The sequence below is a fragment of the Symphodus melops genome (genome assembly GCF_947650265.1).
Source record: "Symphodus melops genome assembly, chromosome: 8".
Lineage (NCBI taxonomy): Eukaryota > Metazoa > Chordata > Actinopteri > Labriformes > Labridae > Symphodus > Symphodus melops.
Window position 1 is genome coordinate 14253187 of NC_136698.1, and position 19858 is coordinate 14273044.

Consider the following 19858-nt stretch of genomic DNA (forward strand, 5'->3'; position numbering starts at 1 on the left):
ATCCTATTATGGAAAAAATGTCTTAGACCACAGACGGTTTAATAAAATCACAGTCAAACTATGGGGAAAGATTTGTTTTTAGGTGTACATACATTTTACTTTTTTTCTACGTAGGTACGGTCATGTTTATTACTTTTGTGCTGTAAATTCAGCTCAGGCACAGATGTGCACTTTGGTGCGTTATGTACTTTCATGTTTTATTCTTTTAAGGATTAGTGCAACGATAAAATACATGTTTGAGTCAGTTTGTTCTAAAACAATATACAAGTAATGCACACGTTATTTAAGAAATACCAGAAGGTACAATTATTAGGTTATTTATATAACCTATGTGTATTGTAGCCTGCAACTTTACAAATAGTGTTTATTTTACAATGTTATTACATTTTCATTGAGTGTTATAAAGCACTTCTTCCTTAAGCAATGTTGCACAAATTGTTATCTGATGGATCCCTTACTGCAAAGGCTGCAGTGCTTTTGTACCACCGAACATTGTTCTAATGGGTTATGATTCACGACTTATGAAACATTAGTTAAAATCTTTCAACAGTGAACTTGTGTAATGTCAGCTCTTGTGTGTGTTGCACAGTGGCACTGTAATGCCCATGTTTGAGTTTGTTGGATAACACTCGATGACTAATTTTGTAATTTTCCATTCATCCATCCTCTTCATTTCTATTCCTGTTTGTCTTGCTGCTGTGTACCAAACAGTTGCTTTCTATTTCTGACTACCTATGAGTGGGCCGCTGCTTGGTGCCACAGCATGATTTGTGTGTGTGCACGTGCGTGTGTGTGTGTGTGCAGAGTTGGGCCTGGCAAAGAGCATCCCCCTCTAGTGGAGTGGCCTGAGGGGATTTCTTTCATGAAGTCAGATAACATCCCGACGACCCCCTCTTCCCTTTTTTATAAGAGTTCTTTAACCTTGATAAATGAAGTAGAGGCAGTAAGGGAGGGAGGGATGGGGGAGAAAAAGTTGTGGGCTTCGATGGGGGGGTGAGGGTGAGGGAGGGAGGAGAAGTAGAGATAGAGAGAGAGAGAGACACTTACTCCCTGGCCGGCTTGCTCTCAGGATCAATAACGTTCGGAGAGCTGCTGAGTACTCCTGTCTTGCAGCTCTACCATAGGGGATGGCAGGAACGGAGGGAGGGAGGGAGGAAGGGAGAAAAAGCAAGAAAAGAAGTGTTAAGAAAGCCTCTCTATCTCTTTCTTGTCACCCTTTTTTGCAAAGAGAGGTAATCGAGATGGACAGCTGCGTAAAGATGGAAAAGATGGAAGGATGAAAGGATGAGAGGAACATAGATTGAGGGGACTTTGCACCTATATCCCATTGAAACATGCCACCCACCTGCCTGCCTGTCTGCCTGCCTGCCTACCCGCCTGCCCGCCAGGAAAATACACACACAAAGACACACTTTGAGGTCTCCTTTTACGGAGCCACAAGGTTACAGAGTGTCGATACATACGCGCACAGCCCTCCGACAAATGGGATTTGGCATGTTCAATCAACAGTGCTGCCAAATCCCTGTTGTTAAGTATTGCAGAGCCATATCTGTCTGCAGCTATGCTACCTGGGTCCGCTAACTGTCCCCTAAATATCCTCCATTAAAGTCCACTCTAATACAATTATTTGCTGCATTCCTCTTTGGATTTAAATGGGTGTGTGTGCAGTGGCATAAACAGAAACCAGAGGGAGGGAGTTTTCACACTTGCATTCTTTTTCCTCCTTATTTTTCCTATACTTCTTGATTCCCCGCTTGGAGTTTAAGTCCATGGCTTCCCTCCTCTGGCCATCTCTCCTGGCCCTTCTTCCTGTCCTCTGTGAGACCTGAGCCTTTCATCTTACCTCCCCTAATCCTGTGCTAGAGAAACCTTCTCTTCAACCCTCCAATGCTTCCCATTGCTCTCTTTTTAACTCTGTCCCTCATCTTATTTTAGCATGTCCCTCTGCTCTTTGCTTGTCTTTCTTCTCCTCCTCTCACTTTGTCTTCTCTATCCCCACTCCTCTTCTTTTTCTCTGCCTTTTTCTCTTTCTTCTTCTTCACTCTTTCCCTCTTACTTCTGTCCTTAATTAAGTTAGTGATCAGTTGACTGCCCCTATCATTGGTAGAGAGCAGGTTGGTCCTCCTATCGCAGGAGGGGGGTACATTGTCTGTGATGGTTGACCAGTGTAATCCCCCATTGGGGACAAAGGGCAATACCCTTGCTACCTCAGCCACCCCTGAAGGGCATTAGCCCCCTGATGAGAGCCGTGCACTGGCCTGGCCTTGCCTGCCTGACACACCAGCATCACACCACTGGTCCTTCCCTTATCTGAAGAAGCAGTTTGGCTTGTGAATTCAGATGACTTCAGCTTCTCCTGGATGCTACAGTATCATCCACAGTTCATTGAGGATTAAGGTGTGCACTATGGTGTGCACGAGCAGGATGGCTGCGTTGATATTTCTACATCCTGTCACCCACACACACACACACAAATGTATGCTCTTGCATACACACCCATGTAAGTTTGCTGTATTACGATCAGGACGGCCCCCTTTAAACCCTCAAACAACCCCACATACCTTTCCCTTTCAACTCCTATCTCGCGTATACTCTTTCTCACACACACTCACACACACTTTCACACAGGGAATGAGTAGGTAAGGTTGCCATGGGAACGGCTGGTCAGAGTTAACCAGAGGGGAAACAAACAAAGTACTGTTCATGGCAGCAGATTGTCAGGTGCAGAAGGAACACTGATACTGTGTATGCTTTTCGTACTTCCTCTGGTTATTTACTTTTCATCTTTTTAACTACTCTTCCGATAGCATACCTTTATAAAATCTTTGTAGGGCTGAGTTGAAGGTGGACCATCAGAGACTGATGACTGATCATTCAAAGGATGATGATTAAATGACTATGACCATATGTGATAACATACTGTTGCCTTTATATTTGACCTCTGTATGCTTGTCCTCAGACTCATTTCAGTTTGGGAGATGCACTCCTGAAGATACACTCACTCGTGGACATTCTGGAATCCTTATTTGCGAGTTGTAACGAATAGTCATAACCTGAAAATGAATGCTCAGCAATGAAAACCCAAAATTGGTTTAAAGGCAGGGTTGGTCATTTTTGAAAACGAGCCTGATTTTGAAAGTAGTGTCCTCTACGTTCTCTGTCTACACCTACCACCTCCCCTCTGTGTGCCCCTCACTTACACGCACTAGCGCCATTGGTCCATAAGCAGATTTCAGCTCATGCTTTGAGTATGGGCTTGTGCATGCACGGGGTCGAGAGGCTTGATTGGTTTATAAAAAAACGAACCTTCACCCGACGTTGGTCGAAGTTTTTACAGGCTTACAGCTGCTACAGATGACAGATTTTCTTTGTTCCTTTTTCAGAGCACATAAGATTACTGTCAGGACATAAAGACAATTTCAACCCACAACTTAAAATGTGTGAGGAAATTACCTACCCTACCTATAACTCTTTAATATTAACAGTGCTGGCAGATTTATTTATTTTTTTATTTTTATTTTTCAAATTTGCTCAAAAGAAAAAGTCCTGCACACTGCTCATGCTTGGCATCAACACTTTCACAACGTTTCGGTCCCTCGGAACCTTCGTCAAGTCACGTGTGTTCACACTGTGATAGTTTGATGTACTGCTTAACTACTTCAATTAAATAGTTGCATGTGCCTATATGGGTAATTTGATCTTCTATTCACTAAATAATCAATTTTTTGTGTAATAATTGTTTTTTCACAAGAAAGAGAAACACACTCTGCTTCTACATATTAGCCTAAGTACATGTGTAAGTGCAGAGTGGAGAAGGAGTTATACTTTTAGCAGTGGATGCTTTGCCTTTTAGCCAAAGTGAAGTTTGGGTTTGTTTTAACACTTGACTAAAAGTATGTGAATGGACAAAGAAAAATGCAACAACATTTGATCAACACACACACAGTATCCTCAACAAACATAAAGCTTCTTAATAGAGGAGATGAAGAATTGTGGCATACATGAACACGTATGTAGAAATAAGGAGACAGTGCACAGGTCTTTTAGGTACATCTTTTTATTTTGGGCTTTTTCTTCTGCTATACTTAAATTGCAAACATCTGAAGAATTTGACTCACAAGACGTTTCAACCTTAAACTCAAGTTGTCGATTTTCTGGAAATGCAGTTTAGATTTGTGCTGCATTAGGTTGAAGACCTGACTTGCATTAATGTTTTTGTCGCGGCCTTCAGTCCTGGTAGCCTTCTGTGCTGGATCACATCTTTTATTTTCTCTCCCTTGAATCATAGGCTGCATCTCCTCTCCCCCGGAGAAGTAGGTCTCCTGGAAGTTGGATGTTACCTCAGTTGAGTCACAAACGGCAGCAACCTCCTGTTCTCATTTTCTGTCATTCCTCTATCCCATTCCTCGTCCTCTTTTAAGGCAAATGAACAAAATGCACCCAAACTCAAAAGCAGCATATCAACTTGCTGTGTTTTCTCCCATAAGAAAAGCTACCAAGCCGTCTGTGCCCCCTTAGTCCTGCACTCAGCTGCTTGAGTAATATTTATTGCACGTCCTCTTTAAGTCTCAGTTTTATGTTTTGAAACAAACAGGTCTAATGCCATGGGGCAAAAACACCCCCTCCCCACCTTCTACACCCCCTGTTCCCTCTGCTGCTGGTTCCTTCAGCTTCTGACAGATAGACAAACGTACTGTTCTCTCTTTCTTTGCCTTTCACCTCTCAAACCTCCCTCCATCCATCGTGCTGGACTGGTACAATGCATGCGCTCTGTTCTGCAGCAGGGAGAATGCAGCCCTGAACTAACAATATCACCGAGGCTGCCTGAATGCCGCCGAGCCCCATTGTGCTCTGTCAGAGGGGAGTTAACACCCATGTCTGAGCCCAATGAATAGTATTATTGTGTCTGAGACATGCACCGCACCCCCGGTCCCCATCCATGTCCCCCCCCCCCCATCCTAACTTAACTCACCCCCCTTGCCTAAACTTGCCTCTCTTGTCCCAACTGTGTAACCCCCCCAATGCAACTCTTGTACCCCCTTCCTTAACAGACAGCTCTTCCTTCCAAAGCCTTGCCGGCCCACCGACTCTAAACCTCTACACTTTACTTCTCTATTCCCCTGGCAGTCGGCCTGTGGGTTTTAGTCTCTTATACAGAAAGAAGTGGACAGAAGGGCTGTCACAGCTCTGTGGTGGCTGAGGCTGTGAGGATATTAAGGATATTTTTTTAAGATGGTGTGGTTGGTTTAGTGCAATGTGGGATGGTGGTTGAGCTTGAATTTGGCCACGGCTCTTTTTTTCTGTTGAGTAACACAATGGGACCATGAATCCTCAAAGAAATGCGCCCCCCCCCCTCTTACCCCTTCCCCTAAACTGCTATTATCATAAGAAGAGAGCTGCTGAACACATTTGAATAATTCTGGGTTGATACAAAAGCTGAGATGTTTTCTTTGACAAAGTTTCTATAGAGCGCCACCAGTCCAGCCAAAGCATTTCCATTCCTTCACTAACACTATGGTGCAAACAGAGAGGGTAGTTTGAAATATCCCATCAGTCGTACATTTCATGTTGTTGTTTATAATCGTTAAGGGCAAATGAATAACTTAAGCAAGCTTAAGGGAGAGTATTGAGGTCGGGTGTTGGTGAGAAAATGTTGCTGTAAATATTTCTGATGTGTTTTATTGACGCAGTGGTGATTTTTATAATGGGCCCACTCTCGCTATATTTGCTATGTGCAGCACATCACAATCTAATAGCTGAGAGTACCTTTGGCAGCCAGTATCTCTCTGCCTGACACACTTAACTCACAGGCCTCCAATCCCTGCAGTTTTTGCTCTCAAGGTTAGCAGGTTCACATTCAGGCTGGGAGAGGATGCCAGATTCCTCACCCCGACTTCTCACTGATCAAAGCACACGATTGACATGCAGTGGGTAAACTGCTGAAAGTTAAGATTAACTTGTTTTTTCTCCATCTCTGTCTCTGCTTGTTTGTGAACAGCAGGAAGAAGAATAAGAGGAGGAGGAGGTAGTGGAGGAGGAGGAAAAAGAGAAGAAGAGTGGGTGGAAGAATGGAAGGAGAGAAGGATGGAAGCAGTTCGAGGAGGTGGTTCGAAGCGGGTGAACCCAGAGCAGGTGAACACAGCTGTGGATCGCCATGGGCTCTCTGGCTGCCTTTCTCCTGTGGCCCCGGCGCTGTAAACAGGGGTCCTGGGGAGCCAGCAGGGGCCAGCCAAAGCTGCGGCAGAGTGGGCAGGCTGGGCCAGCCGAGCCAGGAGAGAGGCAGGTGAGGCGGGTGAGCCGAGCTCTCATCCCCGCCGGCGAGGAGCCTCCGCGGCAGAACGGAGCAGCGCAGAGCAGCAGAAATCAATACAGAGGAGATAGGCTAGCAGAGGTTGCCCAGCACAGCCTGCAGGCCTTGGAGCCCAGGGACCAACCACCACCACTGCTCCCAGCTCCTCATTCCTTCTCTCTTTCTATCTTCCTCAAACAGTGCCAGCATCAGCTAGGGCCAGGGCCCTAACCCTGCAACCGCCCCACACGCAGTATGTGTGTCAGGAGGTGCACGTGTGTGTAAAATTGAGGGAAAAAAAAAAAAGGGAGAGGGAAAAGAAAGAGAGGAGTGAGTCTTTGTGTGTGGTTCACCCGAAGGGGGTTTTGCTGCGTCCAACACCGCTTGATAAAAGTTTGTCAGAGAGACTCGGAGACAGTGAGGGAAGGAGAGAAACTCAAAAGCGATGAGACAGGACGTCGAAGGTCTTTTTTTCTTCCAGCTCCCTCCCTCTCATTGCACGTTCCAGCTTAACCAGTTTGAATAAGGATCCAGCGGAGATGGTACATTTCTTCTCAGTCCTTCTTCCAAGCTCCTGGCGCACAATATTCCTAAGATCTCATGAGCCGGGATGAAAGGACAATTTGAACTTTTTCTCCCATCCGCTGTATCAGACACAACCTGTCTTTTCACCTTAGATTTTCTTGCCCTCACTACAGCAAGCTCCCATCAGAGGATATGGCAGCGCAGTATTGATCTAGAAGGTGGAAGAGAGGAAGGCGGGCCAGGCCTTTCATACCTCTCTCTCTCCATATGTGTGGAAATAGCACCTGAAGTCCACTTACTGCCGTGCAGCAGGGATCCCATGACAGCGCGAGTGAATGGCTGCTAATTGAATGAGAGATGAAAAGGACAGTAGTTGTTCGTGTTCAAACCCCCTCCTCTCCACCCCGACCCGCTTCTCCTGTCTGCTACGACGTGCTTTTCCATCTGACTTTTTTTCGGCCCTCCACATTTACAAAAGTCCACACAGAGAGAGACTCCCTTTTTTTGAGATGTTTTAACACAATTGGCACTGACTGAAAACATTTGAAAGATCCTCCGGAATAAACCCCCCCCCCTCCCCCCCTCCCAGCATATGTAGCATCAGTGCTGAGGTGAAGCCTTTAAAAGAAAGCAGAGACGAAGAAGACGGTAGAAAAGAATTTGCCATGCCAGAAAACTACCCCACAACTTTGTGAAATCAGGAAAACTTCACACCTCATGGTGAGTACGGTATCTTCATTTAACTGCTTTATTTGTGGATGTGTAATACTGAGGGACATATTGTTCTAAGCAAGAAGAATAATGGGAATGAGAAACATTTCACTGGCGGCAGTGTTATGATAAGATCGCGTCTCTTCTCAGAGGTGTGTGTGTGTGTGTTTTGAAAGTGAACACAGATGCGGTATGTGGCAGTTGATCTCCTCAGCTCTCAACAGGAGCGGTGTGCTGTGATCATTCTGTCACTGACTGTTGGACGAGTATGTTGTTGTTGCATGTACCAGGAAAGGGTATTAAAGCACAACTCCCCCTTGCCTGCCAATCTGCTGGCACACAGAGGGAGACTGGTGCCTCTCTCCGCCTCAGCCTGGCAGCGACCCATGCTTACAAAATGGCCGATTCCTGTCTGCCAGCTGTCTCCCTCAGCCAAGATGGCGCTCGGCTTCTTTTTAATGCCCGCTGTTTGCCATCTGCCCTCTAATTGTTAACGGCTATGCAAATATCATGTAATTGCATTTGCATGTGCTTGCTACTTCACCCCTCCTCCTCGGTTGTAAATAATAGCGCTAGCAAAGAAGAGGGAGAAAAAGGAAATACAATTCAGCGTGTTAGCTGATTGAATACGCAGCAGGAACAATTAGCCCCGTTGTTGCCATCCTCTTTACTTTCCTTTAAGCTCACCTTATGCAAATCACTGATGCCATGCGCTTGCTATTGATGCTAGATGAAAAATGGAGCGTCACCCGCATTTCTCTCATTCGGAGACGCTCATGTGTCTTCTCATTGTGCCATATGTGACATCTGTGGTTGGCTGTATTAGCAGGGTACCCTGCCTCCTCTGACAGGCTGAGCCCACACTGTAAAAAGGAGAGCAGGAGCGAGGGAGAGGCATAACATAATGACCTCATTAGCATGCTCAGCACTCCCTTATATAGGCCCTGGTACGCTGCTGCGCCGTGGGACCCACGGGTGTACGCCCTTCTCACAGCACTCAGCATGCAACATTGTGTTCTCCCCACACAATGCGGAGCTTCATACAGGCTTTATTACGCCTTGTCAAAGCGCGGGGGGATCAGGGGTATCAGTGCAGAAGCAGCAGGATACGGGCAATGTACGTGAAGCAGGAGATGTATCGGTGCTTTATGGTCTTAATGTGGTGTTAGCTGTGCGGATGGATCCACTGTTGTTGCTGTTGTGCATTGACATGTTTTTTTTTTTCAACGTTTGTATGTGTGCGTCTGTGTTCTGTAGTTGTGTCTGTGCAATTGTCCATTTCATTGTGAACTCCCGTGGCATCTGCGGTCGTTTTTGAGCTGTCAGCGCTAATTATTGGAGAGAGTGATTTGGGGAATTGTCTGTGTCCTGGAAACAGGCCATCATCCACTCTAAAGACCTGCTCTACACTACATATGTGTTTGTGTGCTAGTGTAGCATTGAACTGCACAGAGAGGATGACATGAACTGTCTCCCTCTCTCAATTACAGAGGAACTATATTTCTTAATAGTTGCTAAGATGTAGCAAACAGCAGGCTATGAGCATCCCCTAAATCGGTGTCAGGATTTTAACACAAGTTATTTTTTTAAGCTCCTTATGCTAAAACTGTTAACATGAAGGCATGCTAAAAAGGCTCGTTCATGGTTGTTATCGTCTCCTCTCTCAGACTCAAGCAGTTTTTAATCAAGCTTCTCTGTCTAATCAGCCCAGAGTGACACTCAAGGAGCTGAGGTGTAGATCAGGTTAGTGTTAACAGCCTGTGCTAGTTGTACTTTAGTAGCAGCCCAGAGAGGCCTCCTCGTGCTACTGTATTCTTCTGTGAAGGAAAGTGTGAGACAAGAAAATCAGAACAAAATTCTGTTCTTACGGATAGGCATCAACAGTCCAGACAAAAAAGAACAACATTTATTTAATTCATTTAATATTTAGATTTCAAACAACATAGCCTACATGTGAACATAAGGAAAAACATCTTATCCTGTTGTATGTTTGCGTGGGCATTACAGAAAGGTGTGATGCCATGTTCGAGGCTGCAGAATTAAAGACCAGCACAAGGGGTATTATGTGGATGTTAAGAAGAATGAGTTGCAGGGATCAAGGGGGAAAACTGGGTGAAGCTGTTTAGTACTCATTTGCATATTAAAGTCAAACCAGAGGGACCATAATTTGCCATCAACTGACCGCAAATTCTTGTCAGTCGCAATAACTGTTACACACACACACACACACGTTGCACGCATGTGTCGTGTGTCACACACTCTTCCTTCCTATTTTCCAGTATTTGTTCATTTACATTAATAAATCACATTTTTTTTGAAGGAAGAAAAGAACACACATCCCAATGTTCTCCTGCAGAAAGCTTTTACACAAATACCTCTTGTAGCCATGTGTGCCACTACGTCACTGCGTCACACTAAGACAACAGGCAGCATGGACTACAGCTGGCCTGAGGACATATTGCATGCAAACTGTCTGCTTGTGTGTGTCTGTGTTTGAGATTTGAGCAGAAGGAAAATATCCACTGTCTTCATTCACACGGGCTTTGAGACTAAAGAAACAGTAGGGGTCCGGCATGCTTACAGTGCTCAAGTTATTTGCAGTAAAATGATTTAGCTATCTTAAATACAGAACTGATTGGCGTTACCTTGTTGTAATAAATATATTTGTCTTAATGCTGTCAATTTCTGTCAACAAAATGTTGCATGATTCATACATTATGTTGTAAGAGTATTTAAGACCTTTAACTTTTACAGTAACTTTTACAGTCAGATAGTTTTGTCAACCGGATATCTAGGGATGTATTTCTTATTAAGTTAAAGCAGTATAGCTTTAATGTGGACGGTTCATTTGTGTGAGTGTGATTGTTGTCCAGTCCGCTGCAGCTTTTCTCATTCAGACTGCCCACTGCTTTTTATTTGCTCAGGTATTGATTGAATGTGTTCCACCCACTGAAGTAATAGTTGCTGAAAGCATTTACAGCCATCGCTCAATTCATCCTGGCCCACGTCTTTCTTTCTTTGTGGAAACCAAACAAATGATGTGATCAGTTCTTTACTCAAACAAATTATGATAACAAAAAAAAGAAAAAAAAAAGATTTCTTTCGACGTCTTTTAAACATAACAAATTAAGTGACTTGGTCAAATTTACTCTTGTTGGGTATCTTATTGAAATGACGGGAAAAGAGAATGAACAGTTTGCTGTGTGTAAGTAGTATTAAAAACTCAGCTTATACCGCAAAGCCCTTTTGTGAAATGAACTTTTTTTTTTATACTTTCCTGATTTCTTACATATAAACAAAACATGTCATCATGTTGAATGTCCTCCCTAGTCATACTTTTTGCATCTTGAAGACATTTCTGATCATTAAATAAGATTTGTATTTTATTAGCGGATTGTCGGATGTAATTTACCTTAACATACTGTATATCTTTAAATAGTTTAACTTTGGTAATGCCTCTTGAAAGAAAAACAACTGTTTCAAGGTGCACTTTGGAGAATATAATACATTTATTTAATCTCTACTCAGCCAAAATTCTTCGTAGCTGCAACACTGAGCCCCAAGTCTGATTATAGACTCGTGGAAAACAGTCAGGCATTTATCCAAGTCACTGATTATGTCATTTCAACAGGCTGCAAACACTCAGGCGAGTTAGACAGCTCTGAGGGGAGAATTATGAAGCCAGAGTGGAATGGAGGCTGTATAAAAAGGAAATGAAAATGGAGTAGTGCTGTATGTGTGATTAAACTGCCTCCTTGCCGGCAAAAGGCCACGCAGCTGTAGCACAGGCCTGAGATTTGGCCGTAATGAAAATGTGAAGGTGGAGGGGTTTGAACCCCCTGAATGGTGTATGAGCATACACACACACACAAACTCTCACATACATTATTGTGCATGTATGTGCACAGGCTGAATGGAATAAAAGGGTGAGTGATAGAGAGACTGAGATGCAATTTTGTACGTGAGGAAGAGAGGACTAATGGTGTCTGGAAAAGAAAGAAAGAAAAACTTTCCCGAAATAAAAAATAAAACATTTCCATTCATGTTTATCAGGTAATTCATACTAGTCACAGATAATCCTGCAATTGTAGTCGCCTTAGAACCAGGACTATGGCAGCCACATAAATATTGAATTGTTCCATTCAGATGCAGAGACAGCACCCAGTCAGGAAGCGTGGGAACAGGCTAAATGATTAGGCGATGAGGGGTCCGTGCAATGGAGGGGGGTTGACGTTAGTTCACGGCTAGACGCCCCAGCTGCACTGACTTCCATTCAGAAACAGGTTAGGAAGGACCTCAGGGGTCAAGGTCAGGGATGTGTGTGTGTGTGTGTGTGTGTGTTCATACCCCGGCTGGCTGGCTGGCTGTCTTTCTGTCTGTAAGCTGCCTCTGTGTTTGCTTATGTTATAAGCTGCTTCTTATTGCTTCGCTCCAGGGACAACTTGAGCTGAGAAGCAAAGGGAGACCCCACCCCCCGTTCAGTCAGTCTCTGGTCCGTCTGCAGCTAGCCCTGAGCCAAATCGAGCTCGAAATCAGTCCTGCAGCCCCGTCAACCCCCTGGTCAAACAACCCCCAGCCAAACACAGTCAAACCAAGTCAGACACTTTGACAGCCCCCCCACCACCCCCCAACCTGTCTGTCTCAGTCTGCTGCCTCCTGTAATTTAACATGTCGGGTAGGGGTTCATCGTATGTGTGCACGCCACAATCCATATGTATCATTCATTCATTGTAGCTGTTTTAAAGGGTTTGGCTGGAATCATATAGAAATTATTTTTTACTCTGATACTGTGTGTAGTTTTTTTGTCAGTGCTATTTGAACATTTCACAAGATTTTATTTTCCTTCTGTTATTTTCTTGATGAGGCCAGCCATCAATAGCAATCCTCTTTATTGGTAAAATGCAGCCGGTCACTGTATCATTGCCTTTTCATCAGATCATGTGAAGGGGGAGTGCTTGGGCTTGCGGCACGTTCGAAATACACAGTGTAAGCCCTTTAAGAGGAGGGACTGCAGCACATGAGAAGAGGAGAAGGGAGAAAGACTGGATGAGGAGGAAGGGAAAGAGAGGATGGAGAAGGAGAAGAGGAAAAGGGGAGAAATGGAGAGGAGCCGAGACACCAGCTAACCCACCCTGCGCTCGCCTGCCTCCATTCTTCATCGGGGACTTATGCTTCATTAAAGCATCTGAAAGAAAGACCCGCTTTCCCTCATCACCTCAATAGACCGGTCCCCCTTCGCTCCCATAGCCTGGAGGGTTCTCCTATAAAAACCCGCCTCCCTTACCCCCTGTTTTTCCTCCTCATTCCTGCCTCCGTCTCCTAATCATCTCAACTTGCGCTGAAATCAAGCTTAGTAACGGCAGTTTTGTGAGACCCTCTGGTCCTCCCCCCCCCCCCCCCCCCCCCCCCTTCTCCGCCTCATATCATCCTCAGATCCCCACCAGCTCCCCTTCTCTGCTCATTCACTCACCTTGGTCCGACACACCACCCACCTACTGCTTAAATCCCTATCAGCATGTCAAGTAAATGTCTGCCCAGCTGGGGTTGACACACACACACACACACACACACACACATATGCTGAAATATAAATGCACCACACACACAATCTTTTGCTCGCTTCTGGGGTTTAGCCTTCCTCCCTGCTGACCCTTTTCACCCGTCTTTTGCTCTCTTCCCCCTTCTCGCCGCCTCTCTTTCCCCCTCTGTCTCTCCTCAGGCGCTGATCTGACAGGATGGTTTGGCTAGCTGACTATATCTGCAAGAGGTTTATCACAGGGCTTCACTGCTCGCTCTCTCATTTGCCTACCTGTTTTTTTTTTGTGTTTTCAAAAATTAAAGCACTTTCTCCAAAAATAGTGCTGTACCCGAGGCCACGTTCACCTTTACAAGCCATCCGTTTGATTAAAAAGTTACAGGAATCCTATCCTCTGAATTTGTTACAGTAAAATCTGGCCCGTTTATCTCTTCAAAAAAAATCTGCTGCTGAAATATCTGCGCTGTGTTATGAAAGAAGGTCTCATATCTGCAGCATTTTGAACTCACTCTACTATCAAATATCCTTACAGAGTTTTTTTTAAACTCCAGAATATTGCAAGACATCACACAGAAACTTTCTGCAGCTGAAGTTATTTTAATTATTTGTACACTCTATACCTACTTTTTATCATCTTGTTCAAACCAGAAGGATTGTGATTAAGCTAACTGTTAAAAGATTGTAATTTCTTTTGGAGAAAGACCATTTGCATACATGCTGACAATTTATATCAGTATTGAAGTTCAGCTAAAATATGAACCATGTTGTTCTAAATGGTCTCCATCTTCTTGTTCAAATATCTGATTATCCAAATCTCTCGCTTATAAAAGACATTTGTGTAATTTTAATTATTATACCTTCATAGCGCTACATTTAACCTTTGTAATATTCACCCTGCAAGTGTCTCTAGTTCATACGCATTCCTGATGTCATTTACATAATGAGAGTGGGAAAAAAAAGCTCCCTTTTTTTTATCCCCCTCCCACAACATTTCAATCAGTATTCTGATTTTTCAGGGACGATAACGAGTCTGTGCGTTCTCAGTATTGCCTCTGTCTTAGCGCCATCTTTATGTAAATGTATTCAGATGCTTTCTCAGACCCATGCACCACCCTCTCGGCAGGATGGTGGTGGTGGCGGCTGCTCAGTCACATCTCCTGTAGCAGGCAGGAAAAAAAAAAACATGCAACACGGCTGGTGAAGCATACGGCGAGGTGGACCCCTGCTAGCTTGGCTCAGAAACCCCTATTAAACCCTATGTTGATATTGGGGCTGTGATTTACAAATGTGCGATTTCTTGCCTTTAGGCATGTGCACCCCCTATGCTCGTTCTGCTTTTTCATCAGGCGCGCAGCAGACAGCGATAGAAATGCGAGGACGGGGTCCTGGCTGCATGTGCAAGGGGAGATGGGAAGGGGAGGGGAGCAAGAGAGGAAGAAGAGGAGGTGTTTGCATGTGTGTGCCAATTTTTATCTTAGTGGGTGCTCTTCTCTGGAGCGCCGCGCTCTGCTTATATTGAGATATTTCCTAAGGACAATGACACAATTATGCACACACACACACACACAGACACACACACACACACAGACACACACACACACACACACACACACACACTGTTCTTTTAGGTATCTATTCAGCTGAGGTTCATCTCTAATGTTCTGAACTTGACTCTCAGCAAGTTCATTGTTATTCATTTCACTGTCATCCTGGGCACCCTGAGAGACTGCCAGAGACTGTCTCCAGCCCAGGTTCACAAAGTACGACTCTATTTTTTGCACACACACACACACACACACACACACACACACACACACACACACACACACTACCACACAAACCTATTGTTCCAGCCGCAGGATGTCTGTAGTCCTCTGGGTAAACGTGTGTGCTGACTATATCAGAGGACACTGTGAGACATTGCAGTTTGTCACTGACCTGGTTCTGCTGTTTCCAACTACAAAGTTCAGTTCTCTGGTGATTAGATGCAGTGAGAGCAGATGTAGCTACAGAGCCTTCTGCAAAGGATTCCTTACGATGGCAAGTTTTTGGGGGTGAGTCTGGATTTAAAAAAAATCCGATTGTGGGAATAATATATAAATATAATTTGTCTCCTAAACATCAGTACTTGCTATCATTACTTTCAAGATTGAATATTCCATTTAAAAAAAAAACCTCTCCAGACTTGTTTTTCTCCCTTTTTCTGTTGCCTTTCACTGTCCCCTTTCTGTCTTTTTTTTTTTTTTTTTTTTTTTACTTTGTCCTTCTGGTGCAGGAAAACCAGGGGCTGCAGTTTGCATAGCTGAGTCCATAAAGAGGCGTTTTAAAAAGCTGTGTTAACAGAGCAACAAAGCTTTAAATGTGCCCCCCTCTGTGAAGGGGTGGTTCCCATAGGGATGTAGTGTGGCGCTCCATTGGTAGACCTCTATCCAGCCTCTGATTCAGCCCAACGCTCAGTCACGGCCACTTATCGTAGGAAGAAAATCACACAATTCAGCCAAGGCCTGATCCAATGACATGTTTTTTTAATGAGGTGGCTCCATGTCTTTGTTTGGGCCTCAGATTCAAGTCCAGACCTGAGCAAGTCCAGCTGAATAAGATGCAAGGCCATGGTCAGGCACAAAAAAAACACACAAAGCACTTGGCTTCAGCTAGCCTGTGAATAGCCCGTACTTTGCAGTGGTCCTTACCAGAAGATTAGTAACAAGCAGAATTGTTTTGAAATTTATAATTTCTTGTGTCTTTAGGCAGTTTGTGCAGTGAAGTGTGTAAAATTGGGTTTTTAATATGTGGAGTGAAAGGTAAATGTGCTGAAGGACAAACTCAAAACTCCTGTTTATTTGTAACAGAAAAAGCGACGGTCAAAAGAGGCTTCTGTTAGTCATTTCTACCCCCTCCAGATATTTTTTCCAGGGTCATACACAGAGAGATTTGGTTCCCTTTCATTTTCACCGGCCCCAGTGTCTTTTTCAAAAAGCAAAACGCCACACCATATATCACACATATATGTGTGCGTGTCATACGGTGTGTGTACATCTGAGAGCATGCTGGCCGCTCACGGGCTTGTATGTTCAGGGGTGAGGACTGTCATTAAACTGTCTGCCTGCATCACCAGACTCAACCATCATCCTACCAGGCTGTCTGTTCTGCTTCTCGCTGGGCCCTCGAACAACACACACAAATACACACACACACACACACACACACACACAGATTCACTTGGCTATCAGCCAGGATTCACTTACAAATAGCATACTGTATGTTTCCTCTCAGTCAACCCAAAACGGATGCAAAAATGTAAGCTCGACATCAAATCCAAAAAATAAATCAAAAAAGGTTGGAAACTTGTTATGACTATGTAATGTAACCAATCTCTGGAATCAAGCTGCCAAGCTTTGATTATTTTTTTTGTCAAACAGATTCATTCAACTTAATTCATTAGTATTACATGGCGGGGAGATATATTTTATAATCCCTCTGCCCTCATCATATAACTAATTTTTTTAAATGCACATATTAGGCCAACACATCAACACACAACTCTAACTCCATGAATCTGTCTGCCTGGTACCTGAAGTGCTCTCCTCATACAACCAAACAAACAGCTAGCTACTTGTCTCTGATTTAGTATGGCTCTGTTCTTTGCTCACGTTCAAGGTTGCTATAATGGGGAATTAGTATGCAGAGAAGCAGACAGACAGCCATGTGGATCTAATAGGTAGCCAGACTGGAGAAGAACACTGGAGTGGGGGGTTTGGGGGGCATCTCCAGCAGAAGGGGGAGTGAAGCATTGCCTCTATCTCACCTCTCCTCCTCCCTTCCCTTCTCCCCCTTCATCGCCTCGTTCCCCATGCCCTGTCCCAAACCTTAATGGGACGTCAGACGGACAGCTTCGCCTGAATTGAGCAGAGAGAACGGACTCTTTCCCCCCTCTTGTTGTCTGGAGACTCCCCCATCCCCCTCTGCCTTCCCCCATAGCCCTCTTGCCCCTCACTGCTCGCACCCATAGCTGCGCCCCTTCATTCTAAGGAGGTATTGAAAGAGGTCCCGGACACCCTCCACACTGCAGCCCCTCAGCCTAACTCTGCATAAATTAGGCACGTCTCCCTGGTGTCTCGTCAGCCGGTCGTGGCACCCCTGAACCCCGGGTCTGCCGTCTCCCAATCTGCTGCTCCTTCTCCCTCTCATGCTGTCTCTTTCTGCCTCCCTCCTCCTCCCTCCTCCTCCCCCACCTACTATAGCTTATCCATCTACTTCTTTTTGCTAGAAGTTCCAATGCTAATAAAGCTTTTTTTTATGCACCTGGAATTTCTTCCACAAACACTTTGTCTACAGGTTATTCTCAGTTAATCTGAGTTGGTCATCCCGCCCACATGTGCTCTTTTTTTTTTTTTTTACCCCTTTTCACATCCAATGCCTTTTTTATATGCTCCTCACTCTCTCTCTCTCTCTCTCTCTTTTACTACCTTCCCTATCCTTTCAGCACAGTGTTTCATACATCAACCAGGCCCTCTCCACTCGTCTTTTCTCTTCTCCTCTTCAGCCAGGATATTGTTTACATCTGTCTTGCTAATCACTGGCAGAGCCTCTCTAGACCTCACAGATGTTGCAATAATACAGGGGATTAGCAGGCTTAACACTCTGGCTTATTTGGGGAGTTTTCCCGATGGCCTGGCAGTGGAGCCCGTCAGCTCCTCTGAATTTGACCTTTAACTGTTTCACTGTGTACTGAGATCCTGCAGTCTCTATTCTCTTTGATTCGCGATTTCTTTTTTTTTTCAAGCGCTTGGCATTCTGATGTTGTTTTATCCAGATTGGTGCTCTGGGCTCTTAATTTCTGCAGCTACAGTACACCAGTGCTTTAGTTATAGGCAATGACAAAGCTCAACAGCACATCTTACGACAAGGAGAACGAAGGTTTAGCAACAACAACGTTTTCTTTTATCTGCTCTTTCACCCAGAGACATTTAAATGTTCATGTAATTCCCTGTTCAAATCAACATTGTTTTTTTATAAAAGCTGCCCTATTTATTCTATATCATCTTTCTTCTCAACCCTTACAGCACACACACTTGTATTTAGCTAGCTAGCTCTGTGTTAGCTACATCCTCTGCTCACCATGGTGACGTCTGCACCCCTGAGTCTCCTCTGCTCTCCTCTTTAAGAGAGAGGTGCTGAAACATAATTAGATACCCTTCTCAGACACGGCATCTCTGCTGCCTCACTCTGCGTCATTCTGTGCAACGTAGTCCTGTTTATGACCAAGCATATCCCGTCTAAGACCATAGTGTGTGTGTGTGTGCATGTGTGCATGGGGGTGCGTGTGTTTGGGGTCAATGTATTTCTGTCTGGATCCTAATCCCAGAGGTGATATTAGTCTGGTAAGGGGGCAACCCCTCCTCCCTGTGTGTATGTGTTTGTGTGTTAATGTGTGCTTGTGCTGCAGGCGTTGGTTTTGGCCAGGAAGCCCAGACAGCCTCTACCTTGACCTTTGACCAATGACTGTCTGCTAGCTCAGGGGTCATGCACACCATAGATACAGACAGCTGATAGACGCATAAACAAACGTACATGCACACACACACACACACACACACATAAGAAAAAAACACAGTCCACCCCCCAAGTGTGCTGAGTCTGGTGAGATGGTGACAGAAACTACGTCATCTAAGCTAGCTGTACACTGTGAGCGAATGTGATTTATGCACAGATAGGAATACCTGATTATAGATGTACACCTGTCTAGAGAAAGCTTTGAGATACCATGTGAACTTCAAGGAAACCAAGTGTTAAAATATTACTTTCACTAATCACTCTTTTCCCTCTCTTTATGTCTTTACAGATGCAGCCACACAAGAGTGCTACTATGGACATAAAAACAGCTCATTGTACGTTACTCTCACAATGCACACATGCTGTCTGTTATCTGTTTCTCTGGACATGTTAAGTCTCAGCTACAGAGCCCCCATCTACACCAAGAACAAAAAGATAGACGCACATCATTGTAGGTGGATTATCATTTCTCTGGTGTGGTCTTTGTGGATGTGAACAGGTAAGTACAAGCCAATTTTTAAAGGTAAGTTTTGAGATTCAATCAATTTAGAAGCTAACTGAAGTGTAAAATAAAGCCACTGAGCAATGTTTTCCAGAGTTAGTTTTATTAGTTATAAAGTACTAAATTCAACACCAATTTTAGTTTGGAGATTGGATGACACCCCGAGGGGGCCTTTCTTTGTACTCAGTAATATATATTTGAATATTTGGCTGTTGTTGAAGTACTTTCCACTTTTCTGTACTCACAAATGTGTGTTAGCTACGTCCATGTGATTTTTCATAATATAAAGTAATGTATCATAATGCTTTAAACAAGAACGATGAGAAAGGTGTTGCGTTGATATGATATACATGTTCAATAAAGTCAAACAATTTGTGAAATGAAAATTGGTCTTTGCTGTTTTTTTCTCTCTTTCTTTCTTGTTTTTATGTCTGTTAATAATCTTTGTTATTTGTATGAGTTGATAGCTGAACATTTAATGTAGAGGACAATTGTGTTGATGTTTTACAAATTTAATTCCCATTAAATGGTGGGAACCAACAATAGCTAAGAGAAATCTGCTGTGTACTAAGCTTGTTGCAATGAAGCACCAGATCGCACGGCTTGACATGTCCCTTTATTCCAATGAACCAGTGCGCTGCTGTCCAACATACTGTCTTTGTTTAATAACCAGAGATAAGACCATTGATTTAAAAGATCTAAAATTTAGATTTTAGAAGATCTAAAAGATAAATTCAGGCAC

At 44.1% G+C, this 19858-nt stretch overlaps 1 long non-coding RNA gene across 1 annotated transcript in view; it reads left to right on the forward strand.

The window, feature by feature from the left end:
* Positions 1 to 7227, forward strand: part of LOC306828068 — a 29827-nt gene extending 22600 nt beyond the window's left edge. The window contains exon 3 of the long non-coding RNA XR_013779699.1: positions 5999 to 7227. This is a non-coding gene — a long non-coding RNA (uncharacterized lncRNA). The remainder of the gene's footprint in view (positions 1 to 5998) is intronic.
* The last annotated feature ends 12631 nt before the right edge of the window (positions 7228 to 19858 follow it).